General features: G+C 48.0%; 1 protein-coding gene across 1 annotated transcript in view; it reads right to left on the reverse strand.

Moving 5' to 3' along the window:
* Positions 1-20,956, reverse strand: part of LOC146816680 (adhesion G protein-coupled receptor F5-like) — an 873,687-nt gene extending 852,731 nt beyond the window's left edge. The window contains exon 1 of the mRNA XM_085610573.1: positions 20,854-20,956. The gene's annotated coding sequence lies outside the window, so the exon portion shown is untranslated. The remainder of the gene's footprint in view (positions 1-20,853) is intronic.
* Between the last annotated feature and the right edge of the window lie 1,246 nt (positions 20,957-22,202).

Consider the following 22,202-nt stretch of genomic DNA (forward strand, 5'->3'; position numbering starts at 1 on the left):
TCGAGACCCCCCACACCCATTTTTTTCACCCCACTTAAAGGCCTGAACATATGTGTTATTGTCTAAATTAATTATAGATAAGAGGAGTTTTATTATTATTATTTTTTATTTTTTACTGGTGTCAGTCTCATGTGCTTTGATGAAATATGGTGCCCTTCTTCCCCTGACCCGCACATCGCTTCTACTGTGGGGATACTTCTCATTGTGTCTGGTCACCAGGTGACCATGGTAATCGAAGATATTCAACATAGTGTACGTTAACTCTTTCAGGCATGGCCAAAATCCAGCCAGTTACACATATATAGGATATGTAGGTGAGCAGTAAATTCAGTTCTTCTATCTCCTTGTTTTCCAGCTCACGTGCTCAAAACTACTGCAGCCTCAATCCCAATCCGGAACATAATATGACCATAAACCCCTTCCAGGCGGCGAGCACTCCCTCCCCGCTCCCCCTGTTTGTTGCCATCGCTGCGCGCTTTTCCCTTAATCATCACTTGACCACTTCTTGGTGCCTGAAAAGGTCGCAGTTTTATTTATACAACAAACATTTTATTCACATGAAATCTTCATATTTCAAATTTCAAAACTCATGGTCATAGCATAGTCCATCATTGACCATGTTTAACTTTCATCTATTGTTCCTTGTCTTTTCTCTATTTGCATTCTGGACCCAGCCACCTCAATTGCCTGGGAGAGGAGGGAGGAGACCCCATTCCCTGGGTTTCGATTCGCGGGTCTAGGCTTCAACTTGCTACCGATTTGGGGGGTGTCCCTTTCTGGACCTGCCCGGGCTGCAAGTGCCGTCCCGCTCGTCCTGTATCCTTTCAGGGCCCTCCCTTCTCCCAGGAGTCTCCTGCCGTTTGGCATCCCAAGGACCTTACTTGAGCATCTGCTCTATTTTCTTGCTGCTGGGTCCTTGTCATCTTCTCCATCTGTACCCCTGCCGTAAGGCATCCCCGGGGTCCTGCGGGAGTGTCATCTCTATTCTTTCTCTGGTGGCACGCCGCCCCATGGCTCCCCCAGTGCCCCTGCCGTGAGACATCCCAAGGACACTATGCAAGCCTTTCATCTAACTTCTAGTAATTTCGTTCTCTATAAGCTTCCTCATGTTAGCTCTGCTACCCTTTCCCCCCTATGGCTGCGACGCCCGTATCCTTAGGTGTGGGTGGGTGGGCTTCTCTTCTTCTTCTTTCGCCAGGAGGAGAATTGAAATGTGCTTTCCCGGGCCGTTAGCCCCTCTTTTAACCTCCTCCTTGCCTTCATTGCTCGCCCCCTGATTGGGGGTGGGGAGCTTACATTGTTTGGGGGCCAATCCTGGCCCTAACCGGCCTAGCCAGTACTTTAATTGCGGGGGCGCGGGGGGTCCTGCCGCCGGCCGGTGTTCTAACCGGGCCTCTTTTGGGTCCGGCTTTGCCTTCCCCGGCCCGGGTCCAAACCCCTTCCAGGCGGCGAGCACTGCCTCCCCACTCCCCCCTGTTTGTTGCCATCGCTGTACGCTTTTCCCTTAATCATCACTTGACCACTGCTTGGTGCCTGAAAAGGTCGCAGTTTTATTTATACAACAAACATTTTATTCACATGAAATCTTCATATTTCAAATTTCAAAACTCATTGTCATAGCATAGTCCTTCAATGACCATGTTTAACTTTCATCTAGTGTTCCCTGTCTTTTCTCTATTTGCATTCTGGACCCAGCCACCCCAATTGCCTGGGAGAGGAGGGAAGAGACCCCATTCCCTGGGTTTCGATTCGCGGGTCTAGGCTTCAACTTGCTACCGATTTGGGGGGTGTCCTTTTCTGGACCTGCCCGGGCTGCAAGTGCCGTCCCGCTCGTCCTGTATCCTTTCGGGGCCCTCCCTTCTCCCAGGGGTCCCTGCCATTTGGCATCCCAAGGACCTTACTTGAGCATCTGCTCTATTTTCTTGCGGCTGGGTCCTTGTCATCTTCTCCATCTGTACCCCTGCCGTAAGGCATCCCCGGGGTCCTGCGGGAGTGTCATCTCTATTCTTTCTCTGGAGGCACGCCGCCCCATGGCTCCCCCAGTGCCCCTGCCGTGAGGCATCCCAAGGACACTGTGCGAGCCTTTCATCTAACTTCTAGTAATTTCGTTTTCTACTAGCTTCCTCGTGTTAGCTCCGCCACGCTCCCTACTGTTTCTCGATCGGAGGGAGCTCCCCCCAAACAACACGGGCTACACTTGCGACCTACTTGAAACCCCTTTGCTCGAGTTTGCCTACGATGTTCGGCCGGAACCTGTCCGTTTCTAGCCCCATGCGGTGTAACCCATCTACCAGGTGGTACCCCGGCGCCTACAAGTTTATGAACCTGTGTCGCATGAACCCCCCCCTTGGGCCTTGTATGCTTTGGCCATGGTGATATTTAGCTGTCTTCTGGATTGTTCCTACCCCATATAGATTCTCGGCCTCTAACTACGCTTAGTGTGCATAGTAGGTAGAATGGAAGAGCTTTTCCTAAGTGAAACATTAGGGGAATTGTTTTTGCTTCAACCTGAACACAGAGGATCCGATTCCCCTATATTTTGCTGTGAATTTGTGTGCCTTACTCTTGCATTATTCCTGGTTTAGTGTTGAGTTCCAAGCACCCTATTTAAAAGGTGTAACTTACTCATGGATTGCTCCTGAATCTTAGGAGCAGTCAAGGAGTAAGCTGGGAGTGTTCTAGCTTACTCTTGGAGTGCATGAGTAAACTGAAGATGACAAGAGTAAGTCACACCTACCCATACACCAATCTTTGCCATTCAACTCCAGGAACAATCCTGGAGTAAATCACAAAACGTATTTGTGGATTGATAGCATATTCATCTGCCCAAATTGTAGGAATATGTCACCCTGCCCTGGACTGTGAGCTGATAGTTATGCATTTCACGGTCAGAGATTCCCTGCCTCCATTTGCAACAATCCAGCGCTATGCAAAATAACTTACCATTTCTTCATAGGGATGCACGTGTATTCTGTCTCAAAGCATGTTCTTCCTATACTTTAACCACTGGGATGGACGTGACCTCTATTCTGTGTCCTGTTTCCGCAGTACTTGAAAGCGCAAGGGCACCTGTATGGTCAAAGCTTGCTCACCTTACCAACGCTGCCCCGCTTTTCTCACTGGTTTAGTCAGACGTTCCTGAGGTTGGACATTATGCTTGTGGGTGTCACGAGTGGTACCCGTAACAACGGGGTTTTTGCAGGAAGACCACCCTCCCACCACCAGGCCCATTTGCTGGAGTCTGTCCTTTGATGTGTAAGTGTTTCCATGGCCATCAGGATTGCTATAGCCATAGCGGTATTGGTACATTTCTGATGCTTTTAACCGGGCATGGCCAGAAATGGTCTGCTCTTTCTTACAGAGGCCATCATCTAGCCGCAATCCGGATTCACCCGGGTCTTAATTTGACCTTCGCAAAGAACATGGGTTGCCTTTGTACTACCCTGCTCGGGTCATGCTCTCTTCGGAGAGTCAGTCCTTTATTAATGCTCCCTTGGGCGGACGGCTTATGCACTCATTCCCGCTCTCTCATGACTTCACTTACCGTCGTAATTTGAAACTGTTAGCTATACGCTTGCGCCGTAGAACGCATATACACCCCCAAGTATACCTTACAGCATAGTTTTAATGCTGCAAATAAAGGGTTAATTCGGGTAGAACTCGATTTTCCTTATCCAAGAGAAACTCCCAGCTATGCTATTTCATTTACAGTTCTGCGTTCCTGCTCTTCCCCACAAGCACTCCTAGACTGTCCTGCCTATCAGTATGGATGACGTGTGACTTCCACTGCTTGTAGTCTTTTGGCTTCTTTAACATTGCCTTTACCCCTGTTTCACCCAGGCGTGATTGCCCGTCTCTGTGCCATGGCGTATGATGCGAAGTGCTTTGACATCCTTTTCATGGTATGCGCTGTGTTATCTAAATACTCATACTTTGTAGTTAACATCATGCGGTTCTTTGCTGAGAGGTGATGGCTCACTGTTGCAATATTTTTATTCCAACAACGAGTACCGCCAGGATCATTCTGACACGACACAGGAACTAACTGACTTAGCTATCCTAGTATGGTTTGTGCTCTGCCTGGTTCGAGCCCCTTGCAGCAAGAATATCAACAAGCTGTAACCTGTGCCTGTAGAGTTGCGGGGCTCTTTTTTATGGTCTGGCCCGAATCCCCGACATCAACCTTCCAAGCTATCCTGCTTATCACCCATGCTAACTCCGCTTGGTCTATTTACATAGTTGCCTGGGTGGTGGATAATATCAAGAGCAGAACAGATACGTTAAAACACCAGGAGTTGAACACTTAACCTTGAGAGTGAGATTCTAATACCTTAACCATTAGGCCACCGTTACTCTCTAATCTTAATATCCTGATTAAAGAAACAATTGCGCTGGTCCTGCCCAGACATGCCAGTTAGTGTATTACTTAACCATGCACCTGCTTTCCCAACGATATTTTTTGCCATGCAGAGAATTCTGAATGACAGGAAACTAAGAACACATGCACCGGGGTAGCTGTCTTAATTTGGCGTCATCAACCCGCACAAAGCAACCCCTGGACTATCGTTCGGAAGGCATTTTGTTTTGCCTGTCACCTTTAATTTGCAGAAAGTGTGCACGGTGTGCGCTTCTGTACAATGGCCTGGGTCACTTTCACAGTCAGGGCCGCTTTCCAAAGATTTATTGCCATACTGTGCCCGCGTGCGCATACACGCATAACACATAGCGGGGACATCTCACAATCTGAACCCGCTTTAGAACATGTGCCAGCTGCCCAACTCCTTATTTACAAATTCACTAAAGCCCTCTACTCCCTCGAATGGGCTAACCCCTCCCTGTGTACCAGGGTAATGACCGTCCGGGCGGAAAACATGACTGCCTCCCTGCTCGTGCCACACTTTCCAGCACCACTTCGTGTCGCGCACAGGGGCAACCCCACCCGGCATTACTATGACATCCTGAGCTGGAAAACTATTTGCGACTAATATTGTTGCTGTACACAACTATATGACTCAGTCAGCCGTCCATCAGTTCCGTAATCCGGTTGTGATCCATCCCTTGTGCTGTCGCTAATCCTCTAATCGAGCAGTTCTAAACTTGACTTCTGAAAGGCTTTAGGTTTTCTCTGCGCCATTCATCCTTTGATTCCTGAGCGCAGCCGAGCCAGCAACACAACGGATTGAACTTCCGTGCACATTCATCGCCGCCGTGTGGGGTGGAGTGCAAGGCATGTAGCACGTTTGATGCAACGATGGCTTGACGTTCTACTCTACATTTCCAGGCATGAGAGCACCGGGAAAGTGCTATCTTTACTGAGCTCTCCTGCGGGCTAAGGAAAAGTGCGCGCAGTAAATGGGATTTGGTATTGTGCACCAGCACCAGTGTATTACAGATGGGCACTTTCGTTCTTAGGCACAGGGAGATTAGGTGATTCACTCCGAATCGCAAAATGTTGGAGCCTCCCGCCAGACTCGAACCTGGACTCTCAGCTTCAAAGTCAGTTGCCCTAGCCGTGGATGCGTGCGAGTGACGTATGAGACTGTTTGCACCATATAAACACCCAAACTATCTACCTGGTCAGTTCCTCCTTAATGTGTCACATCATTGACGCCGTTTGCTAATGCCAGCAAGAGCACAAAGCTTTTCACAAAATTAGATGCCTTTTCTAAACATATAGTTAGCTTTATGTAAACGTATCTGACACGCGTGCAGATCAAAATTACAAGCACAATAGTCCTTTAAAATGTCGACGCACACAACTAAACAAGCATGCACGTGAGCCCAGCGCAGTGCAGCAGCCTACAGATGTCGCTTTTTTTTCCTTCTTCCCACCGGTTTCCACACTATAGGTATTACATTCGGTAATTCTTTCGGTGCGGCTTTTAATGCAGCCTAGATGTAAATATTTGGACCCGGGCCAGGGAAGGCAAAGCCGGACCCCATGGGGGCCCGGGTAGAGTGCCTCTAGTCCGGTATAACAGCCGCAAGGAGTTGACCCGAGGCTCAACACCTGGCCTCCTCGACACCGAGTCGGCCACTACAGCGTAATACCACTTGCGCAACCTGGGACACTGGGCACTATCTCCATCTATTCCAAAATAAATTGGTGTATATTCTGAAGCGAAAGGACGACCATGTAACATCTTGCCTCCACTGATGGTACTTGAACCCTGGCAGTAGGGAGGCCTGTGCCTCAAAACCACCCTGACCTCGCCTCCAAATTATTGCTCTGGGCTGCTCTACCCATCATGACCTTGCCACCACTGCTGGGGTTTGAACCCTTGCCTTCTAGGGACCTGCGACACCCAAGGCTGACGACAGTGCCTCTGAGCTATCGCTCCTGCTCCCTTTGCATTGGAGCCACTAGGTGGCACTGCCGCCACCCCGTCCCGGCTGCATATGCATTCTGCAACTTCACAGTGGCTTTTATGTGTACCCACCCCGGTCCATTTACTGTTATGGAAAAACCCTGCCCGTGCTCCCCTTGTGATAACGCCATCATCCTCGGGGGCACCGTCGCCCACTCCGACCCGTCCTACGGCGTGTTATCTGGCCACCTCCCATGAGACCGGGGCGCAATCTTTTGCCTCTTGGCTGTGTCGCTTCCGATCCCCTGTGTTGCTTCGAGGTGTTTCTGTCGCGAGCCTGCTGCCTGCAGCCTCATCGGCCCTTAGAGCCCCGTGACATGGCTTGGTAGCGCCAAACACCGATGTTCTGGCTCCAGGTGCTAGCACCGTCCAGCCTCTGTTCGTCGCCTCCTCGCCAACGTCCCTGCTTCTTGTCCAGCATGTCGATTTCTCCTCGTTCCTTCTCCTCCCCCACGGATGTCGCTTCTCCTTTGCTGGGATTCCTGCCGACGGTGTTCCATTCCTCTTCAATCTCCCGACCTCGCCCCGTCCTTTTGTCCTCCCTCGGTTGGGAAAAAAGGCGCGAAAAACCGCACCTCCGGTGCGCTGCAGTGGGGGAAGTGTAGGCATTCTGCGGGCGATGCTGGAGCTTCCGGGAGCCCTTCTCGATGTCGGCTTTCGAGCCCAGCCGCTTGGCTCAAGGATTCTGGGCGCGCTGCTGCACACGTTGTAGCCGGTGCTGCTCTCTCCCCTTCGGCAAGGTAAAAGCGGCTGATTCGCCACCTGGTCTCTCTCAGTCGTCCTTTCCGGCGGGTTTGGAGGCTGCTTCCATACGCTGCTCCCCTGATTTGGCCTCAGGTAAGGACACGCGTCCTCCATCCGGTGGGAGTGGAGGCTCGATTCCCAACGCTGCTCCAGCCGATGTAGTCTTGGATTAGGACACGCTTCCTCCTTCTCTTCTTCTTCTTTCGCCAGGAGCAGAGTTGAAATGTGCTTTCCGGGGCCGTTGGCTCCTCTTTTAACCTCCTCCTTGCCTTCCTTGCTCGCCCCCTGATTGGGGGGGGGAGCTTACATTGTTTGCGGGCCAATCATGGCCCTAGCAGGTAATTTAATTACAGGGGCGCGGGGGGTCCCGCCGCCGGTCGGCGTTCTACCCGGGCCTCTATTGGGTCCGGCTTTGCCTTCCCCGGCCCGGGTCCAAACTCCTAGCAATGGACAACTCTTATTTAAATTTATTATTTATTTAAAGGTTTTGTAAAGCGCGTAGTAACCCAATGAGCATCCCAGCGCTAACCTGCATCTCCAGGGGGTTTCAGCCGTCTAAAGAATTATGTTTGAGGGAAGAGGAGAGTCTTTAATGATCTCCTGAACTGGAGGTGATTCGATTCTGTCCTCAGTCTTCGTGGGAGGTGATTCCAGTATTTGGCCGTGTGGACCGAGAAACGACGGCCACCGGTCTTGGCTTTTTTGACTCTGGGGACTGAGATGAAATTTTCTCCGGTGGACCGGAGATCCCTTTCCACCTTGTAGGGGATTAAGAGTTCCTTGAGAAGGGGGGGGGGCGTTATTGTTGAGGGTTTTGTGGGCCAGACAGAGGGCTTTGAAGGCGACCCTTTCTCTGACTGGAAGCCAGTGTAGAGATTTGAGAGCTGGCTTGGCAGAGGATCTAGCCGGTGTGCCCGTAAGTAGGCGGGCAGCGGCGTTTTGGACTTTCTGCAACGTGTTAAGGGTGGCTTCAGGAGCTCCCAGATAGATCTCGCCAGGATGAGGCCCTGAATGAGGAGCTTCCTTGCGTTAGCGGGGAGCAGGGGAAAGATCTTCCTACAGGCTCTGAGGAGACCGAAGCATGTCCCTGCCGTCTTTTTTGCCTGGGTTTTGAAGCTCAGGTCCTTCTCGATCCACACGCCTAGGCTTTTGACCTCGTCCTTGGGAGCGGGAGGGTCACCCAAGCAATTGGGCCAGAGGTGAGGTGGCAGGGAGGGCCCCTTATGACCCAGCATGAGTATCTCGGTCTTTGACCCGTTCAGCTTTAACGATGAGAGATTCATCCATCGGTGGACTTCGGAGAGGCAGCTGTGGAGATCAGAGGGGGCGTGATGGGGATGTGAGAGAGTTACTACCAACTGGGTGTCGTCGGCGTAGTTGATAATTGAAACGCCGAACGAACCAACTCTCTTCTCCAGTGGGGCCATGTACACGTTGAATAACGTAGGGCTCAAAGATGAGCCCTGCGGCACTCCACAGCGGAGGGGGATGATAGGTGAGTGGCTGTCGTTCTCCCAAACCTGGAAGGAACGGCCTGATAAGAAAGATTTTAGCCACTTCAGGGCCATACCCCTTAATCCAATTTCTCCCAGTCGTTGGATTAGGGTGGGATGGTCTACAGTGTCGAAGGCCGCACTGAGGTCCAGGAGGATCACTGCCACTGATCCTCCCGTGTCCAAAATGCTTCTGGCCTTGTCCACTGCTGCCAGGAGGGCGATGTCAGTGCCCTGACCTGGACGGAACCCTGTCTGGGAGACCCCTAATAGGTTATTGCTCTCCAGGAAAAGTGACAGTTGTTTGTTCACTAACTTCTCAGCGATCTTACTGTTTCCTGGGAGAAGGGAGATGGGCCTGTAATTGGAGAGGTCCTGAGGGTCTAGAGAGGGTTTTTTTAGTAGACCTTTAACTGCTGCCGCTTTCCAGCTAGGGGGAACTGTGCCCTCCGAAAGGGAGGAGTTAATCAGAGCCGTGAGGGGGGGATGATGGTGCTAGACACTTTTTTCAGGGAGCGGAGGGGTGCGGGGTCGAGGGGGGAACCACTTTTAATTGAGGCCAAAGTTGCCCCTACCTCTTCCGTTGTCACTGGGCCAAAGACATCCAGGGAGGGTCGAGGGACGTCAGACGGATGGGGGGGGTTAGTGGTAGAGATGGTAAGATCCCGATCCGTGTGAGCCGGTTCAGGGGGGGGTATAGCCAGGAGAATTTTTTGGATCTTCTCGTCAAAGAAGGTGGCGAGATTGGAGCATTTGCTTTCTGCATCTTTAGGATCGAGAGGTTTGAGTGGGGGATCAGGGGCGTGGAGGAGTTCTTTAAGAACGGAGTAGGTTTCGTGGGCCGAGCAGGCAGCATTTATGATTCTGCTTTCGTAGAAACCGATTTTGGTGTTGCGTAGCTCCTTTTTGTAAGATTTTACGGAGGTACGAAATGTTTCTTTTTTCTCCTCTGTTTTTTCCTTCCTCCAGAGGCGTTCATTCCTTTTGCAAACCTTACGCAAAAGGTTGAGTTCAGGGGTATACCAGGGTGAAGGGTTAACTCTCTTGGTGTGTTTCAGAGAGTTGATTTTAGGCAGGGTTGCGTCAAGCGATTGGGTGACCCAGGTGTTAAATTCCTTGTCCGCTGATATGGTGTCTTGAGAAGGGTAGGGAACGTGTTCCCTGAGTTTGGCTGCCCATACGTCTGGTTCCAATTTCTGCCATCGTCTGGTATGAGTTCTGGTTTTGGGAGGTTGAGGGGGCGGGATGTTGATGTCCCATACGAAGGGGACCAGGAAGTGGTCAGTCCAGGGGAGGGGGATGTGATCAAGGGTTTTCAGGTCTGGGATGTTTGAGAAGATGGGATCGAGCAGTTGCCTTCTTTCATGAGTGGCCTGTGGGTTTTTTAGGTCAAGGCCGATGGAGGTGATGTCCTGTAGCAGTTCACAGGCCTGCTTGTCGACCGGGTCCAAGAAGTGTACATTGAAGTCTCCCAGTAGTAGGTAGTTGGTGGAAGACGTACATTTAATGGAGGTCTGCTCGATGATTTTGTTCGGAAAGTCTGCTAGATTGCCCGGGGGGCGATATACCAGCGTTCCAGACAGCGAGGTAACTGGGGAAATTTGAATAGCGAAGTGACAGCTTTCGTGTCCCTTGATGTTGCAGTCAGATATTCTGCAGGTAAAGTCGTCCTTGAGGATTATTGCTAATCCACCTCCTCTACCCTCTGGTCTATTCAGCGAGCACATAAGGTACCCGGGGGGGAGTGCGAGGACGATATCGGGGCCACTGCTAGGGGTGAGCCAGGTTTCAGTGAGAAACAAGATGTCTAAGGCTTGGTTTGTGATTAAAAGGTTAATTTCGTGCGAGTGCTTCACAAGCGACCTGCAGTTGAGTAGGCCTAGGTGCAGGCCATTGTGTGCTGGGTCTTGATCTGCGGGGTTACAGGTAGTGCATCTTGTGAATTGGTTATCACCCTTCAGGATGCGCGTGCAGGAGGGATGTTTTTGGGTATTTAAGGCTAGAAGCTCCCCACGGGAGTAGGTCCGGTGGTTCCTGGCTAAAATGGGCAGAGTGGCTGGGCCTGGGGCCGGCTGGGCCCGGACGCGCGCCTTCGGTGCGCTGACGGCGCGCCCGCTGCGCCCGTCCGCTGCGCTTCCTGTGTTGACACATTTTAAGTAGAGAGGAGGGGCGTGGCCTGAGGAGTGGGCGTGGCCTCAGTGCTCGCCGAAGGCGTCGTCAATTTCCCTCCGTCAGCGCTAGGTCCGCTGCGTGGGAGTGATCAGGGGGGCGGCAGGTGAGTAAAATATGCACAAAGCACAAGTTGCAAGTTTTTAAAATGAACACAGACAAACAAACAATCTCCCGGCTTCCGCCTCAGGAGTAGCAGTCTTCTGAGCGTGTATTGGTCAGCGCGCCTTTTAAACTATGAGCGGGGGGCGTGGCCTGAGGAGTGGGCATGGCCTCAGTGCTCGCCGAAGGCGTCGTCAATTTCCCTCCGTCAGCGCTAGGTCCGCTGCGTGGGAGTGATCAGGGGGGCGGCAGGTGAGTAAAATATGCACAAAGCACAAGTTGCAAGTTTTTAAAATGAACACAGACAAACAAACAATCTCCCGGCTTCCGCCTCAGGAGTAGCAGTCTTCTGAGCGCGTATTGGTCAGCGCGCCTTTTAAACTATGAGCGGGGGGCGTGGCCTGAGGAGTGGGCATGGCCTCAGTGCTCGCCGAAGGCGTCGTCAATTTCCCTCCGTCAGCGCTAGGTCCGCTGCGTGGGAGTGATCAGGGGGGCGGCAGGTGAGTAAAATATGCACAAAGCACAAGTTGCAAGTTTTTAAAATGAACACAGACAAACAAACAATCTCCCGGCTTCCGCCTCAGGAGTAGCAGTCTTCTGAGCGCGTATTGGTCAGCGCGCCTTTTAAACTATGAGCGGGGGGCGTGGCCTGAGGAGTGGGCGTGGCCTCAGTGCTCGCCGAAGGCGTCGTCAATTTCCCTCCATCAGCGCTAGGTCCGCTGCGTGGGAGTGATCAGGGGGGCGGCAGGTGATACCAAAATGACTTTATTAGACCTGAACCAATCAAACCCCAAAACAAAATTAAGTTACTTCTGTTAGGTTTCATCTTATGTGAGAATAGTTTTTTGTCTGCCTGGAAATAATGAAATAATAAGACATGCTGGTTTGAAAAGAAAACTATTTAAACACATGTAAAGATCCTCATCAACCCATTTACCTCTACACACATTTTAAAGGGAAGGGATTGCATAAAATAGCTGGAAATTGGTAGGAGGAGCTGGCTTGGGGTGCCTGGCCTTCTATATGGATAGCATTTATTATTTATAGACTTGCAAGCACGGTGAGCTGTTCATCTGAGGGTCCTCCCCAGACGCTGCCTATTTGCTCCGTGGGCTAACCCGAGGAAACTCAGATGGCAATAGCCTGGAATTCCTTTGAAACTGATAAGAACACATTTGGTAGCCAAGAGGATTAGGTTGTGGGAGAGTTTATACCATGATGGATCTTCCTGATAGGGATCCTTTATCTGCCATATGCCACTCTCTTGGAACAGAATATACTTCAGCAGAAAAAATGTACATTAAAATCATAATACGTCCATAATAGTTTTTGAAACCCCTTTTATTTTAGTTTATCATGCCAGCTTCTCAAAATGAGCCAACCAGAAAGAACAACATTCAGAAGAACTAAAACAGTGCAGACAAAAACAAATTGTGATTTCACTTCTACATTTATCTAAGTCAAATCTATGAGAGACAATGACATTTATAAAACAGCGTATTCTCTGAGTATTAAGGATTAGAGCTCAGTTGGATTTCTTTCAACCTTTTTTTTATTTTTATTTTTTTATATAGCGCGAACTCGACCCGAAGGTATTGGAGCGCTTTATATCAGCACCAGTTGCATTACACAACTTCCGCTAATAAGAACTGAATTGACATTTACGAAATATGCCGGTTTTCTAGTTGTGGAATAACGTGACTCTTGACTAAGAATCGAGGCCCCGGGGGCACGTTTCATAAAAGAACAAATAGTACGTACTCGGCAGGCGTAAAAAGTGCCCTATGGCCTTTAAGGGCAATGTCTTCATCTTGAAAGCTGAGTTGATGCCAACTTACAACATCTCCTCACCAGTATTATTTGAACTGTCTTTACACAAAAGGACCCTTCGGAGACAATAATGAAGTTCCCAGAAATCCCACAGAGCAACGCCACCCACAAAGTGTCTCCCCACTGCAACACTGTAGTGTCTATGACGAGACCGCATGTGATTGATGTTCCACCACAAGCACCACTGGAAAAACATTGCAGCAAACACCATCAAGCTCCCCAGAAAATCAGCAAATAGATGTGGTCACACCGATGTGGTAAAATGAGGAAATGTGTACCTTGGATGGACGACACTATGATATTAGTTGAACAGTTGTTTAGGAGGAAACAATGACATTAGGACATGGTCAACCAATGGGGGTAACGGTGAGGGAGGGGCCATAAAATTGAAGAGGAGGAACTGACAATGCTGGAATGAGCAATGTAAGGAGAAAAGCCATTTGAAGTTATCATCGATCACTACTTGCTTAGATTTTGTTCTACATTACAAGTTGTTCAGGGCTAAAAACGGTTTCACCCCCACATCTCGAAGCACCCGTGTGTCGAGTCACAGTGCGGAAGAGAGCTACTTTACATTGGATGGACAGATGCAGTCTGCACCTGGCACACTGAGCTATGAACAGGATTTTGTAGCTGTTTGAAAAGGCTCTTGGCTAGGGAAAAAATGTTTCACATGATCTAAAATCTAAGAAACGTTTCTATGAAGAAGAAAGCTCTGCTATTCCCACAATGTTTTCTTCTTACAAATTGATTTTTTTTGGATGACAACTCAGCCAATCAGTTTCACATCTATGCATGTGGTTGGAAAGATGAGGAATGGAAATGAGATCTGGTGTTCCTGTAGGTAGCTCCTCTATTAAGTGGTAAAGTACAGGTGATTATAAGTATATTTCTTGATGCTCATCCAGGAGCTAGTTACCTTCCTGTTTAGCCACCTCTTCCAACAGTTCTCTCTATTCACACATGCACAGGATGACTTGGCCACCATCTATGCCTCCACTTTGTTCTCTCAAATGGAGAGTACTGAGGGCTTTGCACTTTCCCCCCTATCGTTTAATCTTTCTGTTTCCCTCTTGTGCAGCTACTACATGGTATAGGGTTATCATTCCACATGTATGCAGATGATATTCAAATACCGCTACACCTAGGAGGTGAGAATGAGACTTTCCAGCAAATTTGGCCACACGCCTTGTCCTGGTTCGCGGATGGATGAGAATCAATTATTAAATATGTAATCCATCTAAAACAGAAATTATTTTTACTAAAAGGGCAATCTGGCACTGGATTCCTAATCTCCGACAAGTCTCAATGAGCCAATGTTCCATCCCGTCTGAAGAAGTTCAAAATTTGAGGATCATCGTAGACACAGACGTGTCCCTGACCCAACAAATTGCAGCTGTGGTTATAACCTATTTTTCCATATCTGAGCGGCATGGAGAAGGTCAGGCTTTTTAAATGTGTTGCATAAATGTGTTTGAACAAAACAACCACAAGGAGATAATGGACGGAGCACTGAAACTTTTCAGACACTCACCCCCATTCACTTATCTGGGTTGAATACATGATCATTCTTTAGCTCACTTTGCCACCCCAGTTCAGACCCAGCCATATGCAAATCAGTCTTGACCCTGTTCCTTATGGGAGCAGTCCAGCCCGAACTGCCAAGCTAGGTCTTCCCTGGACCGGAAACAAGCATCCTGGAACCGGTTTCGGGTTAACATCCCTCATCAGCCAGGCTACCTTGAATCCAGTGGCAAAGTGAGCAAGGGACTCGTTTCTGGGCCAACTTAAGGCAAGCAAAGCAAACACAGGGAGATGATGAACGGAGTGCTGAAATTTTTCAGACACTCACCCCCAGTCACAGATCTGGGTTGAATCCACCATCACTCTTTAGCTCACTTCGCCACCCCAGTTCAGACCCAGCCATATGAAAATTATCCTTGACCCTGTTCCATGAATGTGTTTGTTCACTCACGTTTGCAATTCGTTTTATGTTGGTCTTTCTACAGACTACAGTCATATGTGAGATACAGCAACATTGCACCCCATAAATCAGATTATATTTGACGCCTATTATACTCCACAGTACTTTTAATTTTTGCATGTTCTGATACTGGAGCACTCTTAAATTTGTTTTTCACTACTGCAAGGCCTATCTCTCACATAGGATGACATTGAGATTGCATTATTACATTTTATAATTGGGAAAAGATGGAACCCCCAAATGTGGTCTCTCTGGAATCACAATTTAAAAACACAACTTATGGTGAAGCTGTTTTTTGAAAGGGCCACTTTTAGAAAGTTGCCATTTTCTTACTGCCTGTCTTTGGAATACACATCTGGGGTGGGTGACAGCTGGCTTCCTGCATTTCCTCTAGGTAGCCACACACAAAGGAAGAGTAGGTGGACTGAGTGGTCATCTGCATGCTGATGGGTCATCCTGAGCAGGATGGGAGGGAGGAGCTGACACTTATACCTGAAAGGTCTGTGTCCGATACCCACACAAGGGTTGCATAACGCCCTGTTGTGAGCCTGGAGTTAGGGCAGGTAGGCAAGGTCTTGTGCACTTCAAAGGCATCTCTTTGAAGTCGCCCTACTTCATAGGCCCAACTGGGTATAAGTAATAGACATCTGACACCACCAAATCGGAACACTACTTGAACTGAGGACATTCTATGAGTAAGACGCACTGTTGTACTACACGGAGTAACTGCAACTTTGCTGACCTGCTTTTCTGTGTTGGCCTGCTGCTTCTTGCCTGGGAGTGAGAAGGACTGGACCAGCATCTCTACATCCCAGAACCAAAGTATCTCCAATTGCTTGCCTCCTATTTCTGAAGTCTCAGGGATATCAAGATTACACCCTGCAACCTGCAACCTGCAAACAGCACCTGGACTCGGTCTGCATTGAGTCCTGCTCTGCCCATTGGCATTGTGCCAATCCAGTCCTGGACCCTTGGGAGTGAGTTTTCGGTGCTGCAACCCATAAAATCCACAGATTGACGACTGTGCACCGGTCCGAACCAACGCATTCCCTTCTACACCAACACATCGCCGCTACTGCACAAACTGCAGACACTGCATCACCGACTGCGCAACACATTGTCCCCAGTCTCTAACGCATCTCCAACTTTGCGCGGTTTGGCGTAAAAACATCACTTTGTGCTGCAAGCATCGCCAGCAGCCCAGCGGTTTGACGACAATGCATCACCCCGATGTTCATTGCATCTTGACTCTTGATGCATCCTCGACTCTGCGCGTCTCGAAAGCGATGCATCACCCCATTTGTGAGATCAACAGCAGTGCATTGCTATCCTTGCTCCATGCACTGCCCGCGGCATCGATGCATCCAAGGTACTTTTCAGCAGATCAGGGCTGGTCCCTGTATCCAAACTGCGCTCCATCGCAGTCAGCCTAAACTTTTGAATTTGCCCCGGTCAAGCGTAATGAGATAGCCCCAGTTGTCGTTATTTGTTTCTGAGCACTACAAAACAGTTTATACTTTAAAAATTCATATCTTGACTTCCACTTATTGGATTTGTGTTGTTCTGATCTTGTTTTACTCATACAAAATATTGGCTATTTTTCTGAACTGGTTTGGAGTCCTTTTTTGGTGTTTTTTAGTGTTACTGTGTGTTGTGTGCACAAATACTTTACACAAGGCCTCTTAAGTTAAGCCTGACTACTCTGAGCATAGCTATCAGCGGGGAGCACAGGTTAATTTAAAGTGTGTTACCGGCTTACTCTGACAAGGATTGTGGTTCCTGCGTAGACAGGGTGCATACCTCTGCCAACCAGAAACCTAAGTGCTAACATTAATGTCCTGGGTTTTCCAAATATGCATATTGTTCACTTTAATCTAGAAAACAAAGCTTTATTAACCTATGAATGTGGAAATTATGATTGATACATATATTTGGGTGCAAACATAAATCTCTCTTTAACAGACAGGGGATTCAAACCTGAAAAATACACAAATAATATGTCCATGTGGAACATTTTGCACTATCCCCAAAACTATATCTGTGATACACAACTTTAAAGGAACAGTCACGTATATAGAGAACATGTTAGTGAAACAAATAAGGCTTTCAGAGCAAGAAATCTCACTTTGCATAATGGGACAAACTTCTGCCTTCATCATCACCTCTACATCGATGATGATCACACTTTTACAAAAACCCCGGTGCCCTTCATCTTAGCTAATCCCTTCACTTGAAGAGAGAAAGTATCTGTGACTGGGCCATGGGAAAGTTTATTTAAAAAATGACAAAATTGTAAGTTTGGGGTGTTCACAAGATGTTCAGGGTACCCACGCCCAGGAACCCCCACTTCCTGGGAATATTTCGAGATGCGTAAAAAAGGTTCACACTGTTGGCTTTAACGGTGGATGCAAAAGACACACAATTGATGGACGGAATGCGGAACAAATCAAAGCTTTCACCCTCAGTCAAGAGATCTGGGTTAAATCCATCATTCATTTGCTCACCATGCCACCCCAGTTTAGACCTGGCCATATGCAAATCAATCTTGATCCTGTGCCTCATGGGAACAGTCCAGCCCGAACTGCTAAGCCAGGTCCTCCCTGGACCGGAAACAAGCATCCTAGGACCGGTTTTGAGGTTTCACCCCTCTTCAACCAGGATAGATTGAATTCAGTGGCACAGTGAGCCCGGGACCCACGTCTGGGCATACCCGGCGCACTTAGGGCGAGGAAGCAAAAGACACACAATTTATGGACGGAATGCAGAACAAATCAAAACATTCACCCTCAGTCAAGAGATCTGGGTTAAATCCATCATTTTTTTGCTCACCATGCCACCCCAGTTTAAACCTGGCCATATGCAAATCAGTCTTGACCATTGGTGGATGAGCACTAATAAAATAACATTAAAATAAAAGAGAGCGATGGTATAGGCTCTAGGGAAAATATAAACATAATTATGTTCATGGTATATTACGTACATTACTGGGCTGTGTAAATGAGTTTCATTTTTGCATAAAAATAACAATAACTACCATTACCATAATTATATACACAAACTTGACAATATAAGGTACAATAGAAAGTGCGAGAGCATACACACATTATACACATTTAATTAGGTCAATAAATAATAACAAAACTCTCAGCTTTTCTACGCCTAGGCATAAGTAACTCAGTTAGTCCAGTTTTACTTTGCATTCTGGGACTTGTAGTCTGGATTTTATTTAACTGGATAGCCAGTAGTAAAGGATTTCCAATGCAAATCAAAACTCTGGACTGAAAGACCTACTAACGCGTGGACTTGGGAAAACTCAAGAGCTCTGATATTAACTAATAACATGTTTTGCATCTACCGTCCCATGAATCAATATTAAAAAAGGAGGAATGGTGTGCCTTCCATAGAGAGGTATCTGTTAGGTCTCTTTTCCGCCTAATACAACATAGAATATTACACAGGGCTTATATCTCCGGCACTACATTGGTAAGGATGGGAGGCGAGAGGAACCACTCTGCCGCAGAGGCTGCGGACAGGAGGGAACGTTTTTTTTCTGTACAATATGGGCCATCTAATTGGGACATCATAACAGAAACTCTGAGCAAGGTTCATGGAGTGGTGCTGCAACATATACGGCCAAGTGGTGCCTGCTCAATGTATGGGATTCGACAAATTAGGGGAGGAGAGAACAAATTGGTGTAACTCTGGACTGGATGATGAAAAAGAAATATAGCTCGCAATTGGGGGGCCGAAGTGACACCGGTCCAAAGAGACTGGGAGAGGGATATGGACTGGTGCATGGTACCCAAAAAGACGATCTACGAAAACAGAGGTTGCCTTCAAAAGTGGGGAAGGGTGTGGAACAGAAGGAGCGAATACAGAGGCTTCCTATGCACCGCCCCGGAGGCCCGATCGAGAGACTTTATATAGGAAGACGAGGATGGTTAAATGAAGGTCCTTGAGGGTGGGAGAGGAATGCTGCAGACTGGCCTTGATAAACAATGAAGTAACACAAACAATGGTGCAATGCAATCTACTACGTGTTTGTTGCTAAAAATAAAGAGGTTTAAATAAAAGGAGGACTGGTATATGAAAAAGGTAAACAGTAGAAGGCAATACTTTGACATTTGGGGGGGTGCAGAACTCCAAAGTGGCCTCAGATATGTGTTATACTTCTATGTAGTGCATAACTCCCAACTTTACTTTCCCATGGCCATTCGTGAATAGTTAGTCCAGGCTCCGTTTTTCTTAGAATTCTGGGACATGTAGATTCATGTAAACACTATAAACACTAAACCAGTGCTTTAAATGGGCCGGTACTCACAGGTACTGAGTACCAGCACTTCTTATTCTTATCACTCTAAGTACCGGCGCTTCTCTACTGCCAAGGAGAGTACCGGTACTCATGAAACGGTAGGCACATTGGCTGCTAGTGCTGGTGACCTGTCTCTGACAGCCAAGGCACTTCTGTAGTGGTGACTGGTGAGCTGAGCCCCCCGCTGAGCTATTCAGCGTGGGCTCATTGCATAACATCCAGTGTTCACCATCATGCTGTGTTGCAAACACAGGAGTCGAGACAGCCAGGTAAGGAGGGTGCAATGAAGAAAGCCAAGGAAGGTAACGAGTTTAAAATGGCTTTAACCCTACGTGATTCTTTTGCTTGAGTGTCTGCTTATGTTTTTCTTTGTGCCTGTGGGCGTTTTTATGTGCGAAAAAAAGTGAGAGAAGGGGGGAATAGAGACACTCTTGGGAGGTATATGAAAGGAAATGTGTGGAATGCTTTGTGTGTGCACGTCTGCTTGTTTCTTTCTGTTTGTGCACACTCCAGAACATATAGTATTTGGCTTTCGTTTTGTGTAATAAATTAACCTGTTTTGTTTATAGAAATGTATTTCTCATGTTTTTTAGTATGTGCTGCAACTAGTACTGAAGTCAATAAGTATACTGTATCAGCATGTCTTGTCTTAGCCCCGCCCCTAGCTCCGCCCACTGGCCCCATTTAAATGAGTACCTGCACTTCTTTCCCCATTTAAAGCACTGCACCAAACAACCTGTCCCAGAATTCTAAGAATAAACGGGACCGGACAACCCAGTCATGCATGGACCTAGGAAAGTGGGCAGCTGTATCAGTGCTACTTTTTACGTCAGCAGCGTTTTGCAGTCATACAGCTTCACGTCTCCCACTGTACGCATGGACCTAAATTACACCAACAAAAAGTGCTCTTGGCTGAAAACCGCACACTGGCTGAAAGTGTCAAGCATGACCTAGGGCTTCTGGGACATAAGAAAAATGATCAAAAACAGTTATATCGATATTGGAAATTCTGCAAATCAATAATTACAAACAGAATCTGCAAATCTGTACGCATGCTCTCAACGCTGTCATGTTTTCCAGGCCCATGCATGAGTAGCTGTGTCAGTCCAGGTGTTCTGCCTTGCATTCTGGGACTTGCAGGCATAATTTCATAAGTGGAAAATCTGTCCCACAATGCAACAAAAGTCTGGCCTGAATAAGCTACACACGCATAGACACAGCAATTTGAGAGCTCTGCATATCTGAAATCAAGTTAGAAAAAAGCCACACATTTGCGACGTGCTGAATAATAACAGGAAACATTAAACACTGCCTGCATATCTGCGGCTATTTTAAAATATCAGCTGCAGCAAAAGTGCTCTACACTGATGTGTGTTGTTCCCTTTCAGTGACCCCACCCCCACCTCTCCTGTCGTCTGAGACACACCTCAAAGTAGCCTAACTTTTTTTAATCCCTGTAATTTATCATTTTAAACAAACCTATAGAGAAATACACCAATTGTCCCATGCACCGCCAAGCTTTAAATTTATGGAGTTACCAGTTCCTCCATAAATATTCTTGTGCTGTATCCTAACATATTTTTTCCAGATTATTTTTACTCACAACCTCGTTTTACAATTCAAACGTGTTACCACGTCGTCTCCATCCTTAACATTCAGCCGTCACTAGAAATGACTCCGTCTAAAACCTTATAGCCAAACATATGAGCAAAAAATAAGGCTTTTAAATTTGGAGATTTTGAGTTTTGGGACCGAAAAGAGTAACAGTCCTCTGTAGGCCAGCATTAGTTGTATTACAGGAAACTAGGTCCGCGTGACGTCACCCCATGAAACGTAATCAAAACATCTTACCTTTGTAGCCTCAACGTGCGCACCTTCTCGTCTTCTCCATGCTGCCGTGCGAGGGAGAATCCGCCAGTAAAAAAGTTATCTGAGCATGTTGTTGTCCGCGCGCGCACTTCACCTCTCGGATATGAACTCGACCACACCCCCGGTGAGATAAAATGTTCCCAGAGCCAGGATGAAGCCACGCAGAGCCGCAACCTTCAATTCACTTTTGTTCCCCACATCCTCTCCGCTGGCAGGGAGAAGACAATGGAGGCTCGCGCTGGAAGGGGCTGCTCCTGTGATTTCGCTGTATGCAGGGGGTTTAGAATCCGCGGCCTGCAGGGGAAACAAGCACTGGCAAAGCCACAAAAAGCCTGGCTTGTTGTGGTGTGTATTATGTTTGGGTACTCTCAGAGAAAACACAGAGGCGCTCAAAGTAAGCGTGTCAATCCAGCACAAGGAGTTTTTCGTTTATGTTCACACCCTTATTTACGTTAGCCAGGTCTCTTGTAAAGGATTCCTAGTTATTATCCAATGCCCACTCCCTTGCCACATTTTTAGCCTGCTACGCACTACTTTTAAGTGTTGTTATTGCCCTCTGGGTTTTATTTCAGCATTACACATCTGCACTGGTAGTTGCGTATCGCCATAGGTTATGTACACTTATGTTCCATAAGATGCCTTTTTTCCCATTTAATTTCCTCTTTTACACCAAGCCCTAAAACAATGTATATCTTGCAATAAAGGCAGTCAGTTGTCATGGCACGCTGAGCAATCTGTACAGTGAATAATGTGCCCATGTGACTCCATTTGACAAACCACGTAATGCTCCTGCCTGGGCTTTTGCACACCATTATTTTCAAATGTGTGGGTCAATTCAAATGCACCTGGGGCTGTATTACCAAAGTGCCCCGGGGGCGCAACAGATGTTTGCGCCCGCTTTGCGTGCCCCCAGGGCACTTTTGTATTAAAGTACAAGCCGCAGACGCTTGTGCGTCCCCTTCTGTAATACCGATAGTGCGGGCACACATAAAGCGCCAGTGCTATCATCAGAGAGCAGTCCCTCATTTGGGGCCCTGGCCCCATGCCAATGAGGGAATCCCTTTGCCTCTGTGTCCAAGTCATATCACACGATGCAGGTGCAGAGGCAAAGAAGCTGTCAGGAGCTTCCCTGTCAGTGCAACCTTGATAGCAGCCCTCTGAAGGGTGGAAAGGGGGTCCCCCGGACCCACCAGACACCTCCTTGAAGGCGGGTGCAATCATTCACTGCACCCGCCTGCAAGGGAATCTTTAATCTCCTTTACACCGTGGGGTTTCAAAGCAGCTGTACAATTTCTCACATTAATGCGCTGCCCTCAGGTCAATGCGGGATC

The sequence above is a fragment of the Triturus cristatus genome, chromosome 6, assembly GCF_964204655.1.
Source record: "Triturus cristatus chromosome 6, aTriCri1.1, whole genome shotgun sequence".
Taxonomy (NCBI): Eukaryota; Metazoa; Chordata; class Amphibia; order Caudata; family Salamandridae; genus Triturus; species Triturus cristatus.